The following is a 23,095-nucleotide window of genomic DNA, read 5'->3' as shown; positions in this document are numbered from 1 at the left end:
GACAAGAGTCCACTCAGCTCCAACAGCATTGACTGCAACTGACCCAAATGATCATCTTCCTAACAAAAGACAGGGCAAAGAGGCCACCATGGAAAAGGGAGCACCATCAGTGCCTCCATAGTGGGAGCACTAGGAGACAAGGTTGGACGGAAGGTAATGAAGAAGACCAACTGTGAAAGATGCAACATCTTTCCTGAACATTTCACTGCACCACTGAGGGCCTCCTCTAACCCAAAGTGAGCATTTCCCGTGTCTGCTAAAGAGCGTCGACCTCTGCTGTTGAGAGGTAGGGCAGAACCAGGAGTACACAGTCCTTGGAGTTCCCCCATCACTCCTGGTCAGCTCTCAGCTCCCCATTAAAGTTGAGACATCTCACTGTCTGCACTTCACAATAGGTACATCCCCCTCTTCTTAGAAATTCCATAAAGGAAAGACCCTGTCAGCAGACCCACCTCAAAATCTGAAGGCATTGTCTGAACAGGCCTGTTGTCTCATCTCACCTGATGACTTGAGTTTGGAGCTTTCTACCTTCTAGAAAAAGAGAGAGAGAGGGAGAGAGAGAATGATACAGGTCCCTGGTAACCTGATGCTGGCTCCAAGATCCAGGTAGACCTGTATCGCATGTTGGATGCACTTCCCATTAACCAAGCCAATAATTTTCATTTTGATTTATTGATAGTTTGAGTTGGGCATTTGTCACCTGTAACCTAAACAGGCCTGTCTGTGAGTTCCAGGCAAGGGATTTATCTCTGGTTAGATCCTTTTGAAGACTGTAGATGCTGCTGTTGATCACCAAGCTCCATGAACCACTTGATGACTATCTCCCAGAAAATACAGGTGATCATGTCTCCAAAAATGATGTAGGTCAAGGGTCAAGACACCTTTGAATAGGAGCAGATAGCAGACTTCAAGTGCTTTCAACTTTGTATTCAACATGGTCTGTGGCAAGTACTGGACAAGCTGTAAATGAAAGAGTATGGTGTTGTTTCAACAAATTTTATTATTACATAGAAATTTGAATTTCACATAATTTTCAGATGTCAGGAAATAATTTTTTCCTGATGTTTTCTCCCCCCAATTTAAAACTGTAAAAAGACCATTCCCAGCTCAGAGGGCATACAAAAAGCAGATGGGCTTGGCCCATGGGTAGAGTTTGCCTGCCCCTGGAATATCTGTACCTCCCTCTATTGATCATCAACACCCTGCCTTTGTAACATTACACTTGTTGAGATTTACACGAACTGTTACACATGACTTCAGTGTGTTCAGCTTGGCTGCCGAATTGAATCTTACTCCACAACTTCCCTACAATGCACTCATAGGATGACTGTTAGCATGTCACTGTGAGTTTATGTCAACATAAAAGGAGTGGAGACTCCTTTTATGATGGATATTCAGTGGTTTCCATTTTATGGAGACTGTTACATAAAAATTGTGTCTTAGTTAGAATTTCGTTGCTATAAAGAGACAATATGACCAAGGCAGCTTTTCTAAAGAACAACATTTCATTGGTACTGGCTTACAGTTTCAGAGGTTCAGTCCATTATCATCATGGCAGAAAGCATGGCAGCATGCAGGCAGACATGGTGCTGGAGAAGGAGCTGAGGGTTCTGCATCTTGATTCATAGGCAGTCAGAGGGAGACTCAGTTCGACACTGAACAGAGCTTAATCGTATATATGACTTTAAATCCCAGGAGTGCTGCTTCTTATGGCCAAGCATGGGGGCCATTGCTTTCAAGTTACTACTCATCCTTAAAGCTATCTCCTTGTGACAGGTGCCAACATTCTCCAGGAATACTCTCACAAGTGGAACATCATGGTGACAGAATACCACAGAGGAAAGGCCTTGCCATCATACCTGCCTCCTGGCTGGTGTCCACTTCTGGGTAACTCTCAGTTCCCTGGAAACCTTCAACACCAGTGTTCAGTACTGCTGTGTTGATTTGAAACTAACTCTGGCAAAATGTACAGACAAACACTGTAGAACGTAGGATAGTCACACCACCAGGAACCAGGAGGTTAGCAGAAAAGAATGGAAACAAACACTTTTAACAAAAGAAATAGCAGGAATGAGTGTGCTTCAGGGACACCAGGAGACCACCTTAAACACAACAGTCGCAAAGCCCTTGCAGGGTTTGGAAGTCAGGCAGGGGTGTTGGATCACATGGTGGGAGTCCAGGCAGGCTGAAGCTAAGGGAGGTGAGGGCCCCTCCCAGGGCCCCTCAGCCAGTTTTGAGTTCATTGAACTTAGGAGTGGATAGGGTGTGCCAGAGCTGAAATTAAAAACAAAAAAAACAAAAAAACAAAAAACAAAAACAAAAAAGTGTCAGGGACAGATTAAGGACTAACAATCTCTTGTCTTAAGGTAGTTTGAAAACAGCATATGGCACAGTTTGGGATGGGTCTATGCTGCCATCATAGGCTACACTAGAACTTTTGAGAATCTGTTGAGGCCAAGGAGAGAGCTGGCCTCTCTCTAAGCAGCATTTCTTACTCCCTGGCCCTGGTCATGGGAGAAGACACAACAAGAGAAGCTGACTGAGTGTTATGGTCCTTCTAAGTAGCCCCATTGAATCACCTGGCCTTTTGCACACTGTATCTTTAAATCCTTTCAATGTGTATGGTTCAGGCAGAGGTGGGCAAACCACTCTTTACCCCGTGACCACAGAGGCTAACACTTGCCTCTTTCCTACACATCAAACAATAATTGTATGATAACTACCAGAGTTTAAAGCTAAACTTGAAGCAAGCTTTAATCAAATACTAGCCAGGTGAAGTTGTTTTGCCCAAGCCCATCTTCGGGATTCCAGAAAACATCCATGAGTTATTCCTTGCAGAGGCTTAAAATGGCAACTCCACAGGGCCACCATATTACCCATCAGGTCCAGTCAGGAGCAAGTATGCATCTTCACATATTCCCTGCTCATGTACCTCCTGCCTACATCCAATCAGGGGCAAGCATACATCCTGATGTATTTCCTCTTTTGGTCTCCCATTAACTTGCAAGGTGTATTTTTCTTGTTCCTGTTTTGGTCTCAAAATTGTTGTTAAACTATGGTTATGACATTATATCAGAGAGAGAGAAAACGGAAAGAGAAGACATCCATAGCATCACTCAGCACTTGTGCATTTGTGAAGCCCTTTTGTGCATGCCACTGTGCCACGTACAGCAGGCCACGGGATGCATAGCACAAGGCATGTGCATCCCCTGGTGGGCCAACAGGGTTGCTGACACAACAGTGACACAAAGCAATATATGGTAGGTGCCAGAATGTATCTTTTGTGCACGGTGTATGTGATGGGAATGTAAAGGGATTGAGATGGAATAGAAGAAGCCTGGGAGAGGCGTGTGCAGCCAGTGTTCTGAAGGACTGAGATGCAGAGAAGCAGCAGGCGATGAGCAGACAAACAGGGAGAAAATGGACAAGACTCACTGGGGTTGAGTCTATCACTACAGGCTCTGAATCTCTCCAAGGCACAGCATCACAGGCTGATCCACGTATGCTGGCTACAACAAACACCAGTGTTCTCTCTTCTCCAGGTGTCCTGAAGACAGACCAGGTTCAGATCAGCCTCTCCTTCCCAGACCCCTGATAGAGCCAATGCCCTGGAAGCATTGGCTTTGGGGTTTCCAGATGTCACCATCTGGAGCAGAGTCCTTACCACCTCTACATTTTCCTTTACTTGATTGGCAGATGAGGATGACTACGCATTCATTCACATGGCCATCATAAACATGGAGGATGTAGTCTGCACTGAGCCACATTGTCCTGCTGATCTGGTTCTCCATGAACATCTGGAATGCAGCCAGATGCAAACTCTAAAAAGATAGAATCAGGCCAGGAGCAGAAGCACTTGTTTCCTTAGCAGTGAAACCTCTGACCATGGCCCCCTGGTTACTGAATCCCGGAGGGCATTATGCATGGTCACTGGAAACGATGGTAAATGATAACAATTGAAGTACTTAAAGCCCAAATCATTTTTGTCTTTGCTGCTTCACAGTGAGCAGGTGCTGCCTTCCTCTGGGTTAGTCATAAATGATACAAAATGTGCCTTTAAAGTTCTTCCTTCCAGGCAGAGTCTGAACATGATGTCCCTATACCCTTAGAGGATATATAGATAAGCCCTGGGATAAAGAAAGTCTTAGAACTTCTATGTACAGACTTGCTAAAACATGTGCTATCTTTCTACCACTGCTGTAACAAATTACTACAAACTAGCCACTTAAATAGCAGAAAACATTAACCCAGTTTCTGTAGGTCATGGTCACACTAGATTCAGTCTTCCATGAGAAGTCTTACATGGTCAACTCAGAGTGTCTACACCCTTCATTGAAGATACTAAGGAAGATAGCTCATTCCAGGTCAGTCAAACTCTGGCTGAAATCAATTCCTCTCGGATGGAGGACTAAGATCTCCTCTCCTCACCAATCAAATTTTAGTCCAAAGTCACCTATATTCTATCTCATGTTCCAAGGCAGAAGACTCCAACAACAGATTGAATTCCTATTATACTGCAAAGTTCTTTGCTTTGAAAGTCTCCTGGGCCTGCATGGGACTGACCTGTGTTACAGTTGTGTAGCTTGGTCTTCTTGTGGAACTCCAAGCAGTGTGAGCAGGGTGTGTCTCTGGCTCTTTTGCAGGCTTTTGGGACCCTTCTCCTCCTAGTGGCTTGCCCCATCTGGCCTGAACATGAGGAGAGGTGCCTAGTCTTTCTTAAGCTTGTCACATTCGGTTGATATCCATGGGAGGCCTGTGTCCTTTTCTAAGTAGAAATGGAGAAGTGAATGGGATGGAGGACAGAAGGGAATGTGGGGGTACTAGGAGGAGAGGAGAGAGGCAAATCTGTGGTTGGGATGTAAAAAAAAAAATAAATAAATAAACAAAAATAAAAATAAAAGGAAGTCCCCTGGGATTAGAGAAGATTTACATAGGTGGCCCAGGACACTCTCTTTTGAGGTCCTTTACCTCAATTGCAACTATAAACTCCCTAAGGCCTTGAAGGTAATATGTCACAGTTTCTGGAGACTGGGGCATGACCACCTTTGGAAGGCTTTCTGCTGGCCACCTACTAGAGATTTCAGGCCCTCCTACCATTCTAGAAACTGGGGCAGCAGTACAGAGAACCATCTAAGGTAAACTGACCTAAAGATTAAAATCCCACAACACAGCAAGTTTGAGCAACACTCCCGCTTTCCAGTCTGTCCAGCACCGCATCAGATTGTATTTCCTATCATCACAGGGAAAGAACCAGTGTTTGGGGAGGGGACAAAAGGGGGACAAATGGCTGCATGAAATACACATTGGAGATGTCGTAATAGACCTTATCATTCATTTATATAACATATTCCAATAATAATAGTAAATGTGTGTCCCTTCAGTGGCTAGGACTCAGAAATAAGAGCTTAATGTCCTTCAGGGAGGCTTGCATGTCTTCTTATCTGTCTTAGCTACAGTAACCTATGGGCTTAAAGCACAGCTAAGAACATCATGTCTGGTTTTATGTCACGAAAAACCCTTGTGACACCACGCTGTTAAGACCTTGTACTCATCTAACCCCATCATCCCACTAGAAATTGGATTTTATTGATAAAGGATATTAATGAACGCAAGATTTCTATGCCGAGCTAGCGGGTAAAATCATAATTGTTAAACATTTATTTTATGTCTACCGAGTCTCAACTTTCTACTGAGAGATGTATTTTTAAGAACACGAGCTGGTACAAAACTATGTTAATACAAAAGTATAAATAAATATGTGTGCCAGCTGTGAACTCCCAAATATATTTTTAGCACTAAAGTTCCTGCAGGAAGATTTGAAAGAAGTTGGAGGTTATGGGACCAAGGACCTGTGATGGTGAAAACATGACCCTCTGTGGTTATTTCAAAGCTTCCCCAAACCTCCAAGACTTGTTATTTTTTGAATTTGCTTCTCTGATTGTGGATGATTTTTCAAACAGTTTAGAGAATTTTTTCCACATATCCCCAGCCCTCACACCAGGCCTCTTGCTTAGCCTGAGAACCCTAGGAAAGAAAATGAAGGCTCCTGCAGCTTCCATTTCTGAAGGTGTAAACAGAGTTGGGGTCTGAGCCTCTAAGTTTCTTGCCTTTGGGGACAGCAGGAGTCAAGAGTTTCTGAATGGCCGTGGGGGTGGGGGGCTTCCTGTGCAGGACTTTACACATTTGCGGTCCCATCAATCCAGCACCTCAGGGACAGGAAGCCAGCAGGGTTTGTGGAGCCAGATAGCCAAATAAAAAGAATCACTCTTGCCTTCCTGGAGTTAATTAATGCTGAAAACTGACCAGGCTTCTCTGAGCAAAAATTCCACATTTTACCCATAAAGCCAGCTAAGCCTGACCCTGGGACCCCACCAAGGCAGGTCAGACCTAGCTGGGAGGTACAGAGGAACTCACACTTTCCCTGCCTGTTCCTCACGCTGTTTCCCTTCTGGGTCCTGTTTTTATTCATTTTTCCAGTTTATAAAACATGCTCACTGATGGGCCCTGGGCCACAGGTGGAAAAGCTTAGAAGACACAAGTACAAAACCAGACCCATCAAGAGTCAGAAACCTAAACCAGGAGTTCTGCTCCATTAGCCCACCTCTACTCCTGCACCAGAAACCTAGCCTTCACCTCCCATAGAGTTGGGCTTTTCAGGAGGAGAAAGAGGTAGGTGTGGGAACCATTCTGCCTGCTACCTTGGCCAACAGCAGTTTGGCAGAGGGATGCTTGAACAAGGAATATAGACCTCAATGTTGGGCACCAAGCAGCTCTTCAGCTGTTTCCAAGCCTTAGATGTTCTCTTGGGCATCCAGGTCACACCCAAGTCGTCCAAGCCCAAGCCCTTGAGTATTTATCAGAAGCTCAGGTTTCCCACCACAGGAAAGGAAGATCAGACTACGGTCTAAGAACTTGTTAAACAAGAAGCTTAAAACGGCTTCCCCACCATTGTTAGAAGTGTGGCACTGAGATTATTTTAATCTACTCTTTTATCCTGCTGACTGATAACGTGAAGGGCGGGAAAGAAAAGACAAGGAGGCCAGGCATCGTTCCAAGTGCAGAGGCCACCATCTTCCTCGGCATCATTTGCTGAGGTCTACTGTCTGCCTGGAGCTAAACATGAGATGAGTTTGTGTTCTGGAGGCAACTGACTTAGTCTTAGGGAAGAGAAACACACACTGGAGCAGGAACCCAAAGGATAGATGTCAGCTACCGAGGTCAGTGGGTGTGGGGGGATGGGGGTAGGAGCAATCTTCTGTGGATGAGATAGGGTCCTCATCTGCCCAAAGGAGGCAAGTGGCCTTAGCTGTACAGTGAACAGTGTGATCAGCTCATGTCTTCTGAAAGCTTCCCCAGCAGACAAGCTAACGTTAGCAGGTGAGCTACCTCTGCCCCCCAACAGGTGATCCACCTACCCACAACACCTGAAGATCTACTTTGTCCTAGAGCTTGAAAGTCTTCAACTTAAAGAGCTGTGGTCTCAGCCCCCATTTCCATCAAGGCTTTTGCAGTAACAACCAGAAGTATGTCCCCATTTGTTGGGGATGATGGTGAGAAAGACCTAGGAGAGTGTAGGGGAAATAGGCATGGTCCTGTCCAGTATATATGTCCTCCAGCTGGAGAAAAACATAGTGAGCAAAGCATCAGACCCTGGACTGGGGAGAGAGTTTGAATTTGGCTAACCAGCAACCAGATAGAAGCCAGGTACAGGAGTTCATGTCGTTAACCCTAGCTGGAGTCCAGAGAAAAGGGGACCCTGGGGTTTCCATCTAGGCAGCTTAGTCAATCAATGATTAGAGGGTTCATTGAGAGACCCTATTCAAAATGTAAGATAGGAAGTAATAGATGACAGCACCCAATGTCAACCTCGGGCCTCCACACCCCATGTAGCACCCCAGTGGCATGGCTTTCCTTATCCCCTTAGGCTCAGGAAGAAAGTTTTCACAGACCACTCAACACATGTGACAGCTGTGCACATACACCACACACACATACAAACATACATACAAAAACAGAAAACCACAGCGATAGCACAAGTGTGGACTTCCAGGTAGGGCCTACACTTCCTTGGCAGTTCAGCAGACATCTAAAGACCACCGCCCACTCGATGCTTCCTTCACTTGGACTCTCTCTAGCCTGTTCTGACCCCTCCAGGACAAAGATGGAGAGATGAGCGAGACTGTCCAGCCACCTCCTTGTCCAGTGACAATACAGCTGTGTTGACTGGTCTGTGAACACCTTCCTGAGGTTAAGGGAGTAAGCAAAGCCATGCCACTGTACCACAAAGGTCAAGATGTCACCAGGATCCTAGACTCTTTTTCCCACATAAAGGAACCTTCCAGAAGGACACTGCTTCAGTGGCTGTTGGGCTGTAGTATTTCTCATAAGAAAAGGAAGGGAGTCTTTGTTAAAAGCAGCTATACACCCCAAGTTGGCTCAAAGTTAAGATAACACAGACATTCTGCTCTCAGTTTCTGAGGGAAGATTCTCTATGGTTTATCAATCCTGCTTTCCCCCTTCCTCTTCCTCAGATAACATGAATAAATGAAAAAGATGTACTTGGCTGAAAAGAAATAAGAAACTAGGAGACGCCCCCTGGCCCAAACATGGGAGTGGGGAAACAGGCAATTTTCCCAAAAAGCCATTGCATAGGTTAAAATCACCCCAGGGGAATGTTTAACTTGCTCCTTGGTCATTTATTTGAGCTTTAGGCCACTCTTGGGCTGTGGTGCTTAATGGAAAGAGTGTTTACCTTAGCAACCGCAGCAAACTGGGACCCAGCAGGCATGCTGGGAGGACACAAAATCCCTTCACAAAGGAGGCCATCAGCTAAGAAAATGTCACACTGCACATTTGGGGATGCCATCAAGGGATCTTTTAAAAATATTTTTCTGTTAATGATGGCTAAGGGTGGAGAAAGGGAAAGGAAAGGAAAGGCTTGCTCGAGGTCCCCTTTGGTTCTCTCTCTCTCTCTCTCTCTCTCTCTCTCTCTCTCTCTCTCTCACACACACACACACACACACACACACACACACACACACACACACACATCCCTGGTTCTTCCTGCTCTCTCCTTGCTGGGCGGTCTTAAAACAAGGAAGGATGACTGGGAAAGAAGGAACCTCTAGAGAATGAGGCATGGAAACCATGCTGCTCTTCCTCTGTCTGTGGCCAGCAGTCAACATGTTGGAAACATGCCCTGTGAAGATGTAAATGATGAAGTCTGGGTTATTTCCCCACATGCAGAAAGGGCAGGGTATCCACTAGTGTATTTCTTATAACTCACTGCATCCAGTTAGTACTCCATTCCCAATAATAAATGCATCTAATCCTAAGGGGCTGTGTCTAAGGTCAGGCATGCTATGCACATGAACACACTCGAGCACACACACAGGCACATACATATGCACAGCATGCATGCAAGCACATGAAGGAATCTGTTGTTGGATGCAGACGGCTGGACCAGATGGCACAGCTGGCCTACTTGTGGATCTAGGCTATCCAAAGCAATATACACATGGACCTTGCAAGGAGCTCCAGCAGACTCACAGCCTGACAATTCCCTCCATTTCTCATGGGAGGCAGGCTTCTAAGGGTGGGGGAAGGGACACAAGTGATGTGGGAGCAAGGGGATAGAGGCAAGCAAGGGAAGTGTAAAAGTTCAGAGAATGTGAAAGGATCAGCATGAAGACCTTGATTCGAGTGTCAGCAAGAAACCAAAGTCCAAAAGCACCGTTGCCCGTGGGATGTGCTTCAGCCTGGCCCTGCTCTGTCTCATCATGCTCTTCTGCTTCCATCCTCACTCACAGTCCAGCTCCTGCAGAAGCCCACCAAGCAAACTTACCAGTGCCATCATAACTGTGCTCCTTTTCCTTCTGCCATGCCTCATAGACTTCCACACACCCCCAAGCGTAGCCCCAGTGTCCTCCAATCCTGGAACCCTCTGAGCATCCACTAAAGCTCTTAACAACACTTTTCTTTGGATAGGATCTGTTTCCATTTAAACTGAAAGTTTTTACCCAGAGCTCACTTGCCTGTGTCTGAAGATATTTATGATAGTCTTGACTGGGGGTAGTATTGCTGGTATCTAAGGGTAGAGGTCAGAATTTTGCTAATACCCTACCATGCATAGAACAGACCCCCACCCCCAGCATGACTGTCTTAATTAGGGTTTTACTGCTGTGAACAGACACCATGACCAAGGCAAGACTTCTAAAGGACAACATTTAATTGGGGCTGGCTTATAGGTTCAGAGGCTCAGTCCATTATCATCAAGGTGGGAGCATGGCAGCATCCAGGCAGGCACTGTGCAGGCAGAGCTGAGAGTTCTACATCTTCATCTGAAGGATGCTACTGGAAGACTGACTTGCAGGCAGCTAGGATGAGGATCTTAAGCCCATGCCAACAGTGACACACCTACTCCAACAAGGCCATGAGGCTTTACTCCCTGGGCGAGCATATACAAACTATCACATTGACTTATTCCCAACCATCAATGCTACCCAGTTGAGAAAGCCTGCTTGCTCAGGGTAAGGATATCCCGTGTCTTTGAAATCAACTTAGCAAGTCACGTTACCACACCAAATACACAGTACACTCAGAAATGTTGCATCAAGAGTAGATAAGCAGATCAACATGGTTAAGACCATGGTCAAAAGAACAGTGTAGATACATTTATCACCCCAAATTTATTTGTGATAAAAGGATGCAGAATTGCTATACTTTAAGCTCTGATAGCCAGAGGACCATGGCTACACTGCAGAAGTTACCAGAAAGAGTCCTGGGGGATATGACCCCTCATGAAACTCACCACTAAATTAATCACCTCACTAAATATATTAGATAGTACTTCAATACATAATTCAATATGTATCTCTTTTTTCTCAACTTGTATTATGCTAATTGGTTTGTATACATTATGATTATCAATATAAATAATTTACATCCTTTGCAAACATATTGGTTTGCTTTCTTTTTTTAACTTCAGTTTTGCTACTATGAATCTTTTTTTTAAAGATTTATTTGTTTTATTATATGCAAGTACACTGTAGCTGTTGTCAGACACTCCAGAAGAAGGTGTCAGATCTCATTAAAGACGGTTGTGAGCCACCATGTGGTTGCTGGGATTTGAACTCAGGACCTTCAGAAAAGCAGTCAGTGATCATAACCACTGAGCCATCTCGCCAGCCCATTGGTTTGACGTCTATGTTTTCACACGCTTTAGTCCCTAAGAACTCTGAAGGACAAAGTGTTAGAAAAACTGGTTTAAAATGCATTTTCAAGCACTTGGGGGCGGGGGGGGAGGCAGAAGCAAGCAGATCTCTGTGAGTTCAAGACTGGCCTGGTCTGAATAGTGGGTTCAAGGGGTATGTAGCAAGATCTTGTTAAAAAAAAAGTGCATTTTCAAGATTCAGGCAGAACTTTCCATTCAGAAAGCAGTGTAACTCTCTGTGCATACGTATAGCACAGGGATGCACCTTCACCCCACTCCCTCGTCCCCTGAACCCCATTGTCAAATGCACAGAACCCTCGTGTAAACATGATGTCAGGGAACCCCCGGCTCCCAGCCTGGCTGTTCCTCTGAGCCCGTAACTACAGAAAACAAGCTTGAAGATCTGCAAAGACCTCTTCCAAGACCACAGTGCCATCATGTCAATCAGGATGCCTGAGCCTTTCCCCAAAGGGCTCAGCTGAGTTCGATCCGAGCCAAATCCAAGAACCTTTCTAAAGCAAAAGCTTTGCCCTGAGCACTGTGCAAGAAGCAAAAGGCAGGGCTACAGTCACAGGGCTGTGTGTGCTAAGCACAGTTATGAGGGTGGAGGCCCAGTGGGGATGCAGGGCCTGGAAGATGATGGCATGCTAGAATGGAAGGCGGACTCTGACCTACAGCCTTGGCTAGATCTGCAGGGGGAAACTCCCAAGACATCTATGGCAGTCCTAAAGCAAGATGGGGGAGGGGCAGAGTGCTGAGAGGACTTCAGAGCGCTGAGCTTCCTCCATGGAAAGCCCACAGGATTCCATTTCTCAAGGCGGGGTCAGTGGTAAGTCAGACCTATCAGGAGCCCGCTGGGGCCTGAGGGTCTCTCTCAGACTAAACATCTAAACCCTGAACTCCCACAGATGTCAGTCGGGCTGGACTGCACAGTCGGACACCTCTGAAAGGCCATCCACTCTCCGTCTGAGAATAAACAGGACCATGAACTGTTGGATTTTTTTTTCTTGGCATGTATGGAAGGGTCAGGGTTTTCTTCTTTAAGGAAAGTAAATGTCATTTGCTGAACTCAGAGGTCAGTCACAAAGCCCCCTCAACCCGAGACTTTCCATGGCTGTCCCCTCACTGACTGCCTGGCTCTGCCAACACCTCTGGCCCCTCCCTTCCATGATGTCTGGCCCTTGAACCTCTATCTAGGACCCAGATTTGAGCAGAATCATCAGCCTGATAGAACTGGCAACAGGCTGAGGGGGACCCTGCAGGCATCCAGGCAGGGAAGCTAACCCACAGAGATGAGAATAGAAACTGCATGCAGATTGACTGCACCAATGTGGAGCAGGCTTCAGTGAACCTAGTATCAGACAACTCACTGTCAATAAACTTAAAATACAGTACAATTTGGGAAAAGTTTCAAGGAACAGTCATTCCCATCCCAGGTTTCCAGAAAACAATCATTCCAAGTCCAGGGGCACAATAAAGCTTAAGGTGTGACTACTTAGAAAGTCCTTTACAAAGTACCTGTGACCCAAGGGTGTATTCGATAGCTAAAGCAGTGTATATAACTAAAATTCTATAACTAAGATCCAGTGTGGTCTCTGACTGAGATAGCATAGGCGTCAGCAGGTATGAATCACACGTGACACCCCCTTAAGGATGGGTTCTATCAACTAGGAGCTAGTGAGGGAGAGTGTGGAATAAACACTCTAAAGGATTTGGGGGAAGGCTGACTCCTCACCACAGAGTGGGCAAGGTTTGCCACCACAGATGGCAAAAAGGTCACCAGGTCATTAACAGTATCTATGTCTAGCATTCTGAGTGGGATAACTGGTATTTTTATCTCCTCTGCTTGTTTAACATTCCTTGTTTCCCTGATGATCTACCTGTAGGCGAACATGTAATCCCACCAACAGGCCATCACTGACTGAGCTAGACCATAGCCTAACTGTGGCAGCTCTGGATGGCACAGCTCTGTCACCATGGTAACTCAGGGTTCCTACCTGTAGCTGGTCCTCAGTCCTGCCGGGCTGGGGAGCCAAAGCTGGCTTTCATGTAGATGTTTTGGGCCCCCAGGAAATAACTGATTCTGTAATACTAGAAGTCCTTATTGGTGAATTTTATCTCTGGTGAAAGGAGAGAGACCTGGTATGCACAGACTGGAAGGAGCCATCAGTTGGATGGTTCTACAACACAAATGTCTGTCCGTCTGTCACAGAGCCTCACACCTGCTCTGCACAGTAGCTTCCACTTTCAACTCTGCTCTAGACTCACGTTCTCCTCATCTCAGCCAAGCGACACCGGCCTGTGGCAGCTCAGAAAGTCTGAAGGGAGCTCCCTGGGGTCCCCTTTTCTACCTGGGCTCATCAGGACAGCCTCAGTCCCAGGTCTTCATCATGACAAAGTCCACTTTCAAACTGCCTGGAATTCAGATGGGTGGCAGTGTGCACATCTTTGATTGAATTGGTATTTGTTATTTCTCAGTCCTTGATAAGCCAAGAACTGCCAAGCCTTTAAGTGACTAGCTGTGTCCTGGTCAGATCTGTAGACCAGAGCAGAGCCTTTAGTCCTTCCTTTTTTCCTTTATTTACTTTCAATATGACTACTATTCCCACTAAAATGTGCTTACCCTGAGCTAACCTAGCCTAATCAAAGGCACAAGAAGCAGCCTTTAGCCCTCAGCCCATCCATCAGAAAATGGATACACAGTAAAGTAAAACTGGAGGGCCCTGTAGTTACCTTTAACCCTTTGTCCTTACCACTGAACAGTCAGCCATGATTGTCCTAGTTCACTAGCTCAATGCACGCATGCACGAACGCATGCACGCATATGGCTCCTCTTATGTCCAGGATGGGTCCAGAATCCAACCCTTTCCCACTGCTTTCAAAGAACAGAAAAAAAACTTGCCAGCAAGCCAACAAGCACAGGACTGTCTTGGCCCACTAGCCATTTCTCCCATCCAAAAATACCATTCTCAGCACTTGGGGCAATATCTTAACCGCCTGTCCCTAGGTCAAAAGCCTCTGTCTTCACGTTCAAAGTGAAGTCTATCAAATGCTCCCAAGAAGTGGCTTTAGTTCACACTTCCAAGACTGTAAGAGATCTATATCTGGTCTTTGACATAGTTTAGGAGAAGGTACCAAAAGGCATAGAAGCAGCAACATCTGGTGGAAAGAACCTGAAATTTTAGTCAGAAAGATTTGGAGTAAAATACTGACTTCATGCTGCATTACAGCTATATAATCTTGACTGAGTTACTTGACCTCTGAAAGTCAGTTTCTCTGTAGAAAGCATTTAATCCACTGGGCTGTCATAAAACAAAAAGGCAATAGCATAAGTGGATGGTCAATCTCCTCTTTCTCTTGCAGAAAGGAAATTCCCAAAGAAGCAAACAATATGATATTTATTTCTCCACTGAGCCCAGAACCAGTATTATCTTCCCCCTGAGACATAAATAAAAATTTGTAAGTAAAATATGTTTTTAAAGAATGAAGATGTTACACATTCTTAGGAGACTTGTGCGATAGCACACTTAGATACTATACCAGAGTCTGTTCAAGGGCAGGAGAACACTTTGAGATCCTGTCTCTATCACAACTACTAGACAGTGCCATTGAAAGCAGCTACAACTTTAGACAGCTTAGCTACACTCAAAAGCACTCAGGGAGGCCTATGGGATAGCTCAGCAGGTAAGGTAAGGTGAGCTGACAGGCCTGATGACCTAAGTGCAATCACTGGACCCACAGGGTGGAAGAAGAAAATTCCTCCTCCTATAAAAATAAAACTAAAACATCTTAGGAAAAAGGGAACCTTTTATTAGACTAAAAGAGAGAACATCTGTGTATTGTATAGGTGTATCACCAGTCAATTAAAAAAAACTATGACCCATAGGAAAGGGTAGACTAGTAGGTGGGACGGCTGGTAGACAGAAAGAATTCTAGGATAGAGCCTGAAACTGGGGAAGATATGAGGACAGATGCATGGTTTCTGAACAGAGGTAACTAACCACACGGCAGAGTGTAGATTAGTATAAATGTCTTATTTTAAATTATTAGCTAGTCAGGTAATGAGCCTAGCAACATGGCCTAGGTATTTGTAAATGTATTTTGAGTCTGAGTAGTTACTCTGGGTGCTTGGAGCAAGGAGAAAAACAATCCATTGTAAAACAGCCTCCTACAAACTGTCCCTGACCCCCAAATATTCACCAGGACACATGCTCGCCTGCGCACGAACACATGCAGAATGAATAGATATTTTTTTAGGAAAAGAAGCTGAGGAGGGGAAGATCATACCGGTTGCAGCAAAGTGTGCTTAGAAAAGGAGGTGAAGTTCCTGAGTCAAGCAACAGAGGAATGGGTAAAGAAAAGGTGCTATGTGCGTACAATGGAATTCTTCTCAGCCATTAAGAATGCAGTTACATTGATTGCAAAAACAAAACAAAACAAAAAGAGGCAGCTAGAGATAATCACATTAAATGGATTAAGCCAGTTTCAGACAGGCAAGCATGTGTTGTCTCTCATTTGTAGTTCCTATATTTTATATAGTTACAAAAAATCATGTGTATATATATTGTCTAATAGAAAAAAGGGATCCAGGGATGGAACATAAGAAAAGGGTGATAGAGGGGAATAGGTGGGGTGGGATATAGCCTACATACAATAAATAGAGTGTGGAGGTCTGGGTGTGGCCCTGGGCTGCAGATGGCAGACCCTGATACCAGCTCCACCTGAGCTTTGTGACGTTTCCTGATCATGGCATGGTTACCTCTGAAGACCTCACCACATCCCATTCTGGAGTTTCAAGAGATTCTGCAGTCTTACAATGTGTGGAGTCCCCAGATTACCCTGAGCCGAGCAACCAACCTTTGTTTGGGCTTCTGATGGCACCTGTTAACCCCTGGGAATATGCTGAGTTCAGATTCCAGGCTAATTGACCATGTCAAATATGGTTTCTCTTCTAGAAACACTCAAAGGTTAAGGAGATGGGCAATATAGGGAACATACTGCTTCTGTCTCATCCATTTTGGGGCACATATCAGAGTAATCTTTGAGATACGTGAATGTCGTTGCCCTACTTTCCAGACCTCAGAACTGAGGCACCAAGGGTGAGCAAGGAGACCGGACTACCTACCACATCTTCCACCCGAAGTGAAGCTGAGTCCTTGTTCCTCTGCCGGGCCGTATCTCTCTCTATTCGGTTTCCCTGCTCTTTTCTAGGCTCTGTTCTCTTCAAATCAGCAGTGAGCAGGCAGTTGCCACAGATAGGAACACGATTGTTTTAGGGGCAAAGGTGACCTGATGTACAGAGTTCTGATTTTCTCCACATGTTGCAAAGATTGCATTTATTTTAAAGAGCAGCCTGTGTGCCTGGAAGCTGTCTTGAGGCAGTTTACCAGGGCTGGGCTGCCAGCCCGAGTCCTCAGCCCCAGGCTGGGGCTTTTCTCTGCAGCACCTCTGTCTAGTCTTCCAGCTCACTCCTAAACTCTTGTTTTATTATCCGAGTAGGTCATTGAGCAGGTATAATTGACCTTGGTCTATTTAAAGACATTGTTCAAAGCAACAGCTGGTCTAAATGGGGCAGTGAGCAATCGTGCCCATCCTGGGTATTCTGCACGCTTGCTGGAAGGGGTAGTCTCACCACAGTGCACCCAGGAGTGAAGAATTCTCCAGACCCCTAAAAGCAGAGGGCATTTGATTTCACCAGAAGTGTTAGTGGATGGAAGAACTCAAAGCTTGCTTCTAAGATGTTCTCTTTCTCTCCGCCTAATGTACTTTCTCAGATCCTGCTTGTACCTCCAACACACCTCCCCAAAGTGTGCATGCAATCTGTCTCTCACTCTTACCAGCAAGGGCTAGATCTCTATCCCACCAAATGGATGGTGATGCCAAGTTCCTGAAAGTCCCTTCCAGGTGAGAGTGCATTGCATGGGACAGCTCAATTGGTGACTATACAAGCCAAGTCATTGCTGCCCCATTTTCAAGATTGAAAAAATGTGCAAAGTCCAAAGGGAGTCGAGAGAACGCCCAACATCCAGCAGACCCTAGGATCTGCACCAAGTCCCCTGCTTTCGATGACTGAACTCTTCCTGGGTGTGTTTCCCTTGGCAAATCTCAAATAATATCTGGATCTCTAAGCAAAGCCTAGGGCAGGGCTGTTCCCTGGGAGTGCCTTGCCTCCCTGCCCACTCTGCATACTGGACAGGTGAAGGAAAGCAGCTACAGGTTTGCATCTGGCCAGCCTTGATTATGTGTCCTTGGTCTATGCTGTGACACCTATGTGGTTAAGGTCTCCTCCAGAGCAGTGGGGCTTATATAGGACTGTGGGGAACAAGACAAAACAGGTCCAGGGCTTAAGTGAAGATAGATTATCAGGCTCTGGTGACCAAAACAGAAATGTAGTGTGGCCCACAGATGAAAAGTCAGCTGTCTGTCTGTCTGTACTCTCCTGCCCCTCACAGCAGAAGTACAGACAGCCTGAAACCCAGCCATCCCGATGCTGCCCCCAAAGCTGTTCGTTCTAAATGCATCTGACCTTGGAGTCTTGCTCCTCTCCTTTGAGATTTCTGGTGATGACTGGAATCTGTACTGCAGACCCAGATCTCACCTTCAAGGACAGAGCTGAAATCTAACACCACTCCCCACCCAGCCAGCCTTTCTGTCAATCCCAAAGCCCCAGACAGCCACTGTACCCAAGGAGGGAGGATGCAGACTGGCCAGCCTGGGGGAAGAAAGGGAGCACATGACCCTCCGAGCCTTCTCATGCCACCACGCTAGAAAAATATGGAGCAGGTCAAATTTCCTTCATTTCTTATGGTTTATAAAAAGCCAGTCTGTGAGTTTGGGTGGGAAGGCGACTGCAAAGAAAGGTCCCTTAGGCATAGAAACCCAGACAGGCTGCATGTCTGGGGGAGGGGTGACACACTGTTTGACAAAGGTGTCATGTGATATTAAACATGGTCTCAGACCTGTGAACACTGACCTCTGCCCTTTCCAGCCCCACCCCCTGTCTGTCCTTCCCCCCAACCCCACCCCCACCCCCATTTGAAATCTGAAATGTAGATTTGGCTTGAATACAAATACCTTCCTCTGGCCAGAACTGAGTGTTCGCACACTCCAACTGCATTGAAGTGATACAATGCAGGGGTCAGAGTAACACAAAATACTAGGACCGCTAGACATAACACAGACTCGATTTCTAAACACCATTATAGCACTTGGCAGTCCCAGCCCCCACCCTGCCCACGCAACAAGCCCAAGACACTTCCCCCATTATCTCCCCTGCTTGCTCCGAATTTTTTCTTTGTTAGGTGTCATGGTACTTTAGTTTGGTTTTGTTTTCATTTTTAAAAGAATGGGTCTTATCTAGAGCTAGCCTTTTTAAAACAAGACCAGGAGCTAGAGAAAGGGTGTGGAGATCTATTTGTAGCCTTCTAAGAGCATAACCCTAACTTTCCAGGAAGAGTAGCCTTCTGCCTGCCCATGCTGTTGAAAAATCCAACAGAGCTCCACAGCCTTTCTCACTCAGGAGACAAGCCAGCCCCTCCTGCTAAGAGGTAAGTCCTGTAGGAGCCATGAGGGAAGTTAACCCAGAAAAGGGTCTTCCCCTGAAATGCACAGCCTTCGGTGCTGAACATCTACTTTGTGTACGCGCGCGCGCGTGTGTGTGTGTGTGTGTGTGTGTGTGTGTGTGTGTGTGTGTGTGCATTTAAGTGAGCCCCCGTGTATATATGTGCAAGTTAAGCACATGCATGTAAGAAAGTGTGTAGATCTATGTAGGGACATGTTTGCACATGGCATCCGTTTGGATGAACATATGAATGATGGTGGAGCAAGTAAGTGTGTGATAGCAGTGTGTGTAATGCACCCATTAAAGGGGTAGGGGCACAGGGTGAGCCAGGATAAAGGGTCCCATGCCTCCTCCTGGAAAGCTACCCATGCTTGGTGTCCTCAGCAACTGAACTGATCCCTTAGAAGCTGCTGCCTGTGTCTCTGGTCCTTGCGTCCTCCATCTCTCCAGGTCACTTTAGCCTCAAGTTTGCTTGGATTTAAGGAGCTCCCTAGGCAGTGCACCCAGCCAAAGCTATCACTCATCCTGCGAGAGACCAGCCATAGCAGAGGGCTGCATGTTACCAGATGGACCAAGAAGCACACATCCAAACTGTTCATCTCTGAACCTTCCTCCTCACCCCTCTCCCATTCTAGTCTCCAGCAGTGTACCTAGCAAGTGACAAAAGACTCCAGAATTAAAATTTCCCTTTTCTCCATAAATTTATGCTCTCTACCTACCCTCTTATATTTCTAATCTCTTAAACTCATTTAATTATGTCCAGAGTAATTAAACTTGCTATCAGGGGGCATCTGGAAGGCAAGTTAATACATTTTAATTGTACTTATACAATGAATCTTTGAAGGCACCCACGGTGGGGTAGGCCCTTACGCACTCATGCATTCTTGCATCAGATTCTCGTGAGGCTCATCAGTTGTAGGAGGTTGAGGTGGAGCTGGCAGCCTCAGCCAAATCAGAACACCCTCGTGACAAGGCCTGGGGACAGAAGGTATTAGTAAGCAGCATTGAAACACAGCAGGGTAGGGCTCTAGAATCTCCAAAATCCTCCTGACCAAACATGGGTCCCAGCTAGACAAAATCCTACACAGGAAACCCAAGGACCTATATGTCCTTTCAAAAGTCAAAGGAAGAGGGCACAAATAAATAATAAATAAGGTGTGGTTTGTCTTGAGTCTCCTCTGGTCAAACTCTTAATGAGGCCTGGATTGTCCTCAACCAGCAGGCAGGCAGAGGAAGACCTGAGAGGGGACAGTTCTTGTATACCTGCCTCCCATAGGACCACCCCAACATGGCTCTGTTCCATGCCATGTCTCATCACTCTGTCAATCAAGGGTCTCATCACACCTCTCCTTCACCACCTATGGAATGAGATGCTGAGCAAAGTCTTACCAAAACCCTCAGTCAGGGCCTGGCCTTGTGGCTTCAGGGCTCCTGGGGAAAGGAGGCTAAGGGTGAGCAAGTACAGAATGCCATGCACATGCAGCTCTGCAATCCACGTGCGGTCATGTCGCATACCTGAAGTTTAAACCAGTGAGTGACAACAATCATACGGTGAAATGGACGCCTGTGCTGCCTGACTCCGCAGCTCACATTCAGCTCACACTCAGCTCACACTCAGCCAGTGCCAGGTCTCCCTCTGAGAGCTGAGTGGACTCAGATGCACACTCCTGCACTGGGAGGCCTCTGGCCCTGGAAGGCCCTGTTTGTTAACAAGCAACCAAGACAATATGAATCCCCTCAGAGAGGGTGAAAGATCCCCTGTGGGAAGCATTCACCTCGCTGGAAACAGATGTCTTGGCCCCAAGGCACCAATTGTGGTATCACATCCCCAAAATACAAGCCCTCCCATAAATCACTCGGGGAGCCTGTTTCGTTTTCCTGTTCTGATGAAAGTGACCCCTGGGGGAGTGTGCACAGGCCAAGAGCTCTGTCACACTTGAGGGCACCATACTTCCCTCCAGCTTACTGTAAAGGTGCTGGTCAAAACCACCAGGGAACGCCCCAGGCTGCAGCCTCGGACCACAGCAGCCCTGTGGGCGGCCCAGATGGCATCCCTGGAGTCTGACTTCTCCACCCATTCTTGATCACCACACATGGACTGGGGGGACTCTGGTGTTCAACTCTTAATTCTGACTACATAGGTAGCATTGTCCATTCTGTACAAATGTATGTTCTCTCTCTCTCCTCCTGCTCCTCCTCCTCCTCCTCCTTCTTCTCCTTCTTCTTCTTCTCCTTCTTCTTCTTTCTTCTTCTTCTCCTCCTCCTCCTCCTCCTCCTCCTCCTCCTCCTCCTCCTCCTCCTCCTCCTCCTCCTCCTTCTTCTTCTGGTTTTTCGAGACAAAGTTTCTCTGTGTAGCCCTTAGCTGTCCTGGAACTCACTCTGTAAACCAGGCTGGCCTCAAACTAGGAAATCTACCTGCCTCTGCCTCCAAGCTGGGATTAAAGGCATGTGCCACCACTGCCTGGCTCTCCACTTCTTTAAACAGTGTTACTAAAGTGAAAATTATACAAAGGAAGCTCACCGATTTGGGGTGCTGTTCAATGGGTAAAGTTCACTGCAGGTAGTCACAATACTGGGTGGAAAGAGAAGTATGTTAGGTCCTCTGGCACCACCTCCGACTCTCGGTAGTCACTACAGTATTATTTTGCCTCTTTTAGAACTTAGATTTAAATGGTGGGGGAACTAACTGCATAGAGTCATTTTCCTCACCTATTCCCTTTGAACACTGTCTTTGGGATTCATTCATACTGGGATTCATTCATATTCCTCTGTGTGTGTGTGTGTGTGTGTGTGTGTGTGTGTGTGTGTGTGTATCTCAGTGCTTTTTACTACTACAATTGACTAAGTACTCCTTTGATTGCTAAGTGGTCCTCCAGTATATGGATATACCAGTTTACTCATTCACCAATTGATACATAGTCCAGTTGATATGTCCCTCATCCACTGCCACACAGGTCTCTCTAATACGGAGTACCATTTCTTTTTGAACAAGAATTCCAGTTATTCTCACTCATTTAATAAAAAGATAGTCTTGTCCATCCTCTTTGTCAGAATTCAGCCTATGATTGGCACATGGTCTAGCTCTGACTCTTTTGCCCCAGCTATCCCATGTCCACTGTAGACAACCACTACAGCCTCTACAACATAACTTTAAATCTTGTACTCAGATCCTCCAACCTTTACTTTATTTATTTAACCAATTGCTTTGGCTACACTAGGTATTTGCATCTCCATGTAAATGTTCATCAGTGTCATCAAAAGCCTAAGAGACTTTAATCAGATGAACATGAATTCAATTGATCAGGTTTTCTGCCTGTCATGTTTTAAGTTTTTGGAGTACCAGGAGGCTGAGTCTCATCTTCCATGACTCCGAGTACAACCAGACCCACATTCATCTGCATAAAAGTAGCTGTCAGCTACACAAGGAGGTCGAAACAAGAGAGGGAATTGCTGGACAAAGGCAAGGAGCCATGGGAAGTCACATGTCAAAGCCAAAGGTGATGAATGGAAACCTCAAAGCCTCACGGTGATAAGGCCAATTTCCCTTGTCATCATGGTCACTGTGTTCTACAAGCAGAGTCGGCTCCAAGACCATCAGAACTTGAACATTCTAAAAGCTTGGAGTACCTGGCAGGTGGGATCTGTTGATCCACCACTAAAGAAGGGAAAGAAAGTTGACATCATGTCTTTCTGATGGTAGCTACTGGAAGAATCTGGAATGGTCTAGCAAAATACAGACCAGGAGGCAGAGGTCAAAGAGGTTAATAATGAACTAGTAGAACTGTCCAGGCTAGCAAAGCCTGCAGCTTCCTGTGGCTGCTGCTGGATCCCAGTCTGTTCTAGGCCATGTGAGTCCTCCCCATTCAATGGCAAAACCTGTTTGCTTCACGGAACTAAAGTGAATAACTCGGTCAGAAAGGCAGAAGCTGGTCCTAGACCTCTTGGTTGCTTCCTCCCTTTTTTTGGGGCAGTTCAACTCTCTCCCTATTGGAAAATATCAGCCTTCTCCAAGTCAATGTGCTGGTGGGGGGGTCTTCTGTGTACCCCAGAGTGGACTTTACAGCTCAGTAGACTTCAACCGGCTGCCAGTCTTTTCAGCTCATCCTCTTTGCAGAAAAGGAACCCCAGGGAGGCATAAGCTTAGCTTTGTGCTCTTGGAAAGCCTTCCACTCACAAGTCACTAGACTTCTGGAAACACTCCTCCCCGTCCCAGGTCTGTCCCATCAGCATCCTGACCCACCATCTTAGAGGTATCCCACAACAACTCTGACCTTCCTCCTCATTGCCTAGAAACCTGGTAGCAGAATCCTCTACAAGCTTGG

General features: G+C 46.2%; 1 long non-coding RNA gene across 1 annotated transcript; it reads right to left on the bottom strand.

The window, feature by feature from the left end:
• Nucleotides 1-4,424: 4,424 nt before the first annotated feature.
• On the bottom strand, nt 4,425-21,894 carry Gm12066. Its single transcript, XR_381105.3, has 4 exons — nt 21,295-21,894; nt 20,163-20,288; nt 19,648-19,748; nt 4,425-4,765 (listed from the first exon to the last, which is right to left on the bottom strand). It is a non-coding gene; the product is annotated as a predicted gene 12066 (long non-coding RNA).
• Between the last annotated feature and the right edge of the window lie 1,201 nt (nt 21,895-23,095).

Source organism: Mus musculus, chromosome 11 (genome assembly GCF_000001635.26).
Source record: "Mus musculus strain C57BL/6J chromosome 11, GRCm38.p6 C57BL/6J".
Lineage (NCBI taxonomy): Eukaryota > Metazoa > Chordata > Mammalia > Rodentia > Muridae > Mus > Mus musculus.
This window is presented reverse-complemented; position numbering and strand designations above follow the sequence as displayed.